This window comes from Rhagoletis pomonella, unplaced genomic scaffold, assembly GCF_013731165.1.
Source record: "Rhagoletis pomonella isolate Grant_MI unplaced genomic scaffold, Rhpom_1.0 Rhpom_scaffold_00007, whole genome shotgun sequence".
NCBI classification, from domain to species: Eukaryota; Metazoa; Arthropoda; class Insecta; order Diptera; family Tephritidae; genus Rhagoletis; species Rhagoletis pomonella.
Window position 1 is genome coordinate 19,223,958 of NW_023458561.1, and position 6,446 is coordinate 19,230,403.

The window sequence follows — 6,446 nt, forward strand, 5'->3', positions numbered from 1 at the left end:
AATGTATTGCCTATAGAATTCGAGCCCACGAGTCTCGCGACTGGTTTCATCTGACAATACTGACAAATGCTCCGTTGATTCGGATTGACGTTGTCGTCTGTTTATGCCGTAAGGCCTTTCGCTCAATGTATTGTTAAACACTCAATGGCGTTTATTAATCAATATATTATTATATTAGGTTATCAGCGAAGCAAGAATAAAAAGATTATTCTCTAAGCACTGCTCTAAAAATAATAATAAGAAAACAAATCAAATAAAAAAACAGTTTAATATATACATATACCACATTTTATAAATATGCTAAAAATTAGAGAAAATAATTTCCTAATTTATGCAAGTCATTATAAACAATTTGTGAGAAACTTAAAGTAATATGCATGCAAGTATATATGTACATGTATTTAAATTGTCCATTAACAATTTCATGAGATTTAATTGAGAGCAACCCTTGTAATCATGGCAGAATTACATTCGACAGCACTAAAGAAGGTTCCTATACGCCGCTTTGTCGGAATTTGGCATGCCGCGAAACTGATGCGGCTGTGCCAAATGACGTTAGGCAATACCACCAGCTCCATCAGAATTGAGAAATACCTCTCCGACCCGTTTGATACCAAACGAGGTTGCAGACAAGATGGCTCCCTTTCGTTTGTGTTCTTTAATCTAGGCATAGGCAGCACTTGCTTATGGAGTACCGCAGGCGATGGAACGATTAGCTGTATGAGCTTTACAAGGATATGAACATAGTGCAGCGAATTAAATACCAGCGGCTACGCTGCACAATGGAAGAAATGACCAAACAGCTGGCCAATATTCCAAAAATCCAAAATTGTCCGACATAGTAATTTGTCAGGAAGAAGGTCCATTGCGTAGTGACAGGGTTGCCGTTCTGCGACTAAAGGGGCAATTTGACCCTTTTTAGGCGCCAATACCTTTTGATCCGACTTTATGAAAATTTTGATTTTTGACCCTTTTCAAAATTATGTGCGACTTTTGCCCCTTTTCAGAGATTTTGTTTTAGACCCATGCTATTAAAAATATTTCCTCCTGTACGTAGGAAAAAATGCACCACTTAAAACTTTTAAGGTAAATGAAACTCTTCTCCTTGCAACAACTCGATTGCTGTGTTTTGTTTAAAGCTTGTCCCGCTATTTTTAATAATAATCCCAACGGTTTTTTACCTTTTGGGGTTAAACTACGTGTCAGTCAGTGGCGGACCCACGGAGGGTGTTTTAATACATAGACGCCATATTATACTGTGCTTCGGTCGTTAAGACACTTAATTATTTTTTGGGATATAGAGAGCGTTTCTGACGGTATCTTAAATAATTAAATTTAAATTTTTGACACAAGTGAATATATCTAAAGGTTAATTGTAAAAGCTGTTCCAAAAAAAATATAAGAATATTTTTTATTTGATTGTTGAAAAAGTTGTGATCGCGAACGATCGCGCTTTTACTGCTGATTATGAATCCGTAAGTATAAAGTTTCCATCAGGTCCAGATTTTGAAGAAAACGAGGTCAAAGTGTCAAAAAATCGCTTTTTTGCAATACTTGTGAAGCTCTACCAAAGAAAGAAAACGTGATAAAACCTTTCAGTTAGGCTTAAATTAAAGCTAGAACTTTCGACTAATTGCTCTGAAAGTACTATCCCTGCACTTTAAGCTGATGGTCACTTATAATCTTTTATTGAACAACTAAAAAAAGTATTTGAAAAAAAAAATCGTTAAAGTGAGTTTTTACTGTTCAATAAATGACTATATATAACCTTTGGGTCAAGATGCAGGGATGGTATTTTCAGGTATGCCTAAGTTCCCCAAATATAACACTTTGAGTTTTTAAAAAATACCGTTATATGGAATTGGCCGCATTTGTGGGCGGATTTCATTTATATTAACACCTTATACTAATATTCACTAAATAAGCTTGTGTTCCAAATTTGAAGCCTCTAGGTTAATTTTTACTATATATGGCTTTTTCGTGATTTCTCCCACTGTGGACTGGCTAGGTCCTGTCGTTCGAATGGACAAGAAAGCTCCAGCTCTGAAAGTATACTCTTATTTACCAATCATAAAAATGTCGACAACGCATAGGATAAGACCCAAGGGCTGCCAGACCTAACTTGTTTTCGAAGTAACAAAATTTAAGGAAGAAGTATTATCTATGTATATGTAATTAAGAATGTATGCTTTACTTGATTAAATGTGCGTCCCTTTTACAGATAACAGGTAGATAGATACGTAAAAGTGTTAATTACTTTTGTTAAAGTCGAAGTGCTGGTTTTTATATATCTTTTACATAATATCATTAAGATTCAATATTCATTATTTTCAGACAACTTCTATTGGCGGTATCTCCCGCCAGATGCTTTAAAGTTCGCTTTGTATTGCCTTCCTTTTAAGTTTGATCAAACGCGTGGTTACATGGCGTATGAGTAACATCATTTCCTGTTCATATTTAACAGTACATACATATGTATCTGTTTTATCCGCAGGTGAATTATTTCGAACTCAGGTGCCAACAGTAAGTGTCTGGAAATATTTAATATTCCTAATAATAATATTCTGTAAAAAATATGTAAAAACCAGCCTTCGACTTTGACAAAAGTAGATAACGATTTTATATATGTACCTTTTCTTTCTGCTACCTGTCAAAGGGTCGCCTACCCATTCTTTAATATATGTGCATTAGGGTGATCTTTAGTAACTAACCTAACCAATTTATGGCCTTAAAAGACGTGAACTGGACAAAAAATTTAATCTGGTTCGTCAAAGCGGTTTTTTTGCTCTTTGAAGCGGGGTTTCGGTTCGGTTCAACGGTTCGAAAATCAAACAAAAAATAACGCGCAAGTTTAAGTATCAAGCAACAACGCGGAAGGTTAAGTGTCAAGTGTGTGTTAAATCAGATGGGTTGCCCTTACATTTGATATTACCACATGGTAAACAAATATTGTATGTATTACCATATTTAACAAAAATAAAAAGGATCAGTCCGGCGCTTTCGTCTTCCCCTGCAGGCTGTGCGGGAGCCACAACCGCTAATCTTAAACGTAGAATACGTGATATTATTAAGATCACATTCAAGTTAAAAACGGTACATGAAATATTCGCTTTGATTGTATTGAATTGAAGTGCAAAATATTAATACGTAGCAATAGAGAAGCAGATCCCCATTAACTTCAGTCATATGTACCATCAGCTTATAAATAGATATATGCCATGACGTGTATCACTACTACGATTCATTTTTATTTCCTTTCATAAATACTGCAGAAATTTGTTTTGCTTTTTATTTTAGCCTAGGTCCAAGGTATTAGTATTTTCCATCGTGTTTGTGCTCGTCTTCGCATTATCTTTGTCTTCGGATTTGTGCATAAGTTAGCTAAGACTTCTGAAACAACTGGAAACTCTCCATCCCTCTTTAATATTATTAATATTCAAACTAAGGATATCTTACCTCGTTCGTTTCACGTCATGTTTTAATATTTCATTTAACTTATGTATACTTTAATTAAATTCTGATTTTAAAACAGATGGGAACCCTATTCAAAATATTTTAAACCCAAAACCTTGTTAAACCTTTTTCGACTGACACACATATTGCGATACATATTTAAATTATATGTCTAATTCCCTTAATTCAAGTTTAATTCAATTTCTAAAACATATGGCAACCCACCTATATAAAGTTCAAAAAAAAACATTTTTACACAAGTGGAAACCCCCTTTGATATTATAAACTAAATTTTTCATAAAACTCCTTTCATTTAACTTATATATACTTTAATTTAATTCGACTTTTCAAACAGATGGTAATCATATACATTTATAATTTTCAGCCTTTATTTAAGCCGACCTTGCTTTTTGAAACAGGAGACAACCCTCCTACATACAATTAAGAAATAAAGCCTTTTCAAAACCATTTCGATCGATACTCACAGTATAACTATTGATTTAACTTAAAAATAATTTAAATTTAATATTTTTTTAGGTGGCAACTCTTTTTAAATAAATAAGAAAGTTATTGCAATCTACAGGTCGAGCCCTTTAATTTGATACCTCATTTGTTAAATTCGAACGAACAGTATAGATCTGATATGACGAAAGAGTTTTCGCGTGTTATGCAAACAAGAAAAACAGATCCACATTAACTGCAATCAATATATGTACATATGTATGTATTTATATACATACGCTGCGATTTAGTTTTAAATATTGCGCCATCTGTCACTCAAAAGCCGAAATACCTACACACCAGGGATGTTGCGAATATTTGCATTCGCATTCCTTATGCGAATGATTGGCATCACTCTAATATTGTTGAAATGGCTCTAAGTCTGTCTAACCAGGGTGCGGACAACAACCGGCTTTTAGCTTCTGGCAAAAACGGTTAAATAGTATATCAATCAACAATGATGGGCCTTCAACTGCTAAAAGTCTTATAAGCAACCTAATAATAGAAATAATTTTAGATTCCTCCAGCGAAAGCGAGTAGAATCTAGAGACATTAAAAAATGTGAAATTAAAGCTCAATTGAAGGCCTATCTTAAAGAAAAACGAGCTCATTTCGGTGGAAATCCTCTCATTCAAGTGCCGGGCTGCCAACTTGGCTCAAACCGTGCCATTTTTGGCCCTATTTTACTTCAAATGCACTTAATTTTTCAATTCGACAGAAAGTGCCAAAATGGCACTTTTGTAAAAAAAATAACATTTCAATACATTTTTGTGAAATCCATTCTTTTCTCAACTAAAATTTTTTTATTCATAAAGGTTATTCAACTGATTAATCTTATTTTATCATTGCACTTTTGTTTTGAATTTTTGGTTCTTATTTTATTGCTAAATTGGCATGATTAAAAAAAATTGCACCTTTTTGGCACTTTTATTTTTCTACTTGACACATTTTAGCACTTTTCCATCCTCAATTTGGTACCTCGTAGCTAAGGATTGTTGGCAGCCCTGTCCAAGTGAGCAATTGTTCAGTGCAGCCGGCCTACGAAATCGCCTCTGTCATGAGGCAGCAAAATTTCTTTTTTTGAAATATAATATGCTCCTTTTGAACTTTGACTACTAGACTAAAACACTGTACAGGTTGCTCTCGTTCAATGTTCTAATAATTTACAACATTTTTAAGTAATAAATAATGTTAATGTTATTCCTAACATTTGCGAATGTGAAAATTATGGCATTCGAAACATCCCTACTACACATATATACTTGTTGTCTCCTTCTCCCACTTCCAACACATGCAAGTGTTACAAAATGATAACGAAGTGATTTTGTGTGGAAAATCATTTATGCCCATATATTTTAATAAACCCCAAAATACAATAACGCAGTGGCAGTGGCAGCGGCAATTTTTCGAAATCAGCTGTTTTTTATAAAGTGTGGTGTCCAATGAAGTGACTCACAATACAGCAGTGGCAGCTAGCAGTACTGCTCAGTTTAGCCCAAATTCTAAATTCACTGCCACAGCCTTCATCGCAGCAAACTTCGCATGCTGAATTTGACATAAATGAAACGCAGCCAACATCTGTTGATGTCACTGAAGCCTAAAAGGCAACAACAAAAATGTAAACAAACAAATGGGAATGTCAAAAAAAGCAGTCACTGACAACGCCGTATTGTGTTTGCTACGGCAGTGACTGCCAATATTAACAGTAACAGCTGATTTTAAAAACTATCACTACCACTGCCACTTCGCTATTGTATTTTGGGCATAAAATAAACATACTTAGAAGATATCAACCAATACATCCCATATACTAAACGAAAGGAAAAAATTTGAGCTTGTGACAAAATCATTGGAGCGGTTTTCGAGAATTTTGGTAATAAAAAAAATTTGCTAATTTTTTCAATAATTTTTTGCCTTAAAATGCTCGATATTTGCCTAACCTATATCCCGAAAATGAAAGTTATATCTGCAAATCATAAGTTTCTAGAGCACTTTAAAGGCTCAAAATTGACCCCCAAATAAGACAGACACCGAATTGGTTCTTTACACAAATGTATTTGTCGATAGGTTTTCTTTGAAATCGCTCCACTAGTTCTCGTGCAATAAGCGTTTTGGTGAAGATCTAAAAATTACAACTACAACATTTGAGCATAGCCTCCATATCGAAAGGTAAGACGTATTCTGTGTATGTATAAATAGATGTAATATTTATTTTATACAAAAAGTTATGTTTTGTAAGTGAAATAAATCTGAATTATATATCCTATGCTGCAACTTAATCTTCATGTTCGTCTGCATGTTCAACTTCATTTTCTTCTTCAATTCAATTTTAATCGTCATCTTCATCTTCATCGCTATCCTTATATTCATCGGTCTTTTAACTTAGAAATTCTCTTCTTCTTCTTCTTATTTGGCACTGTAACCGCCTAAGCGATTTTGGCCGAGTTCAACAAAGCACGCCAGTCGTTTCTTTTCTGTGCCAACTAAAGACA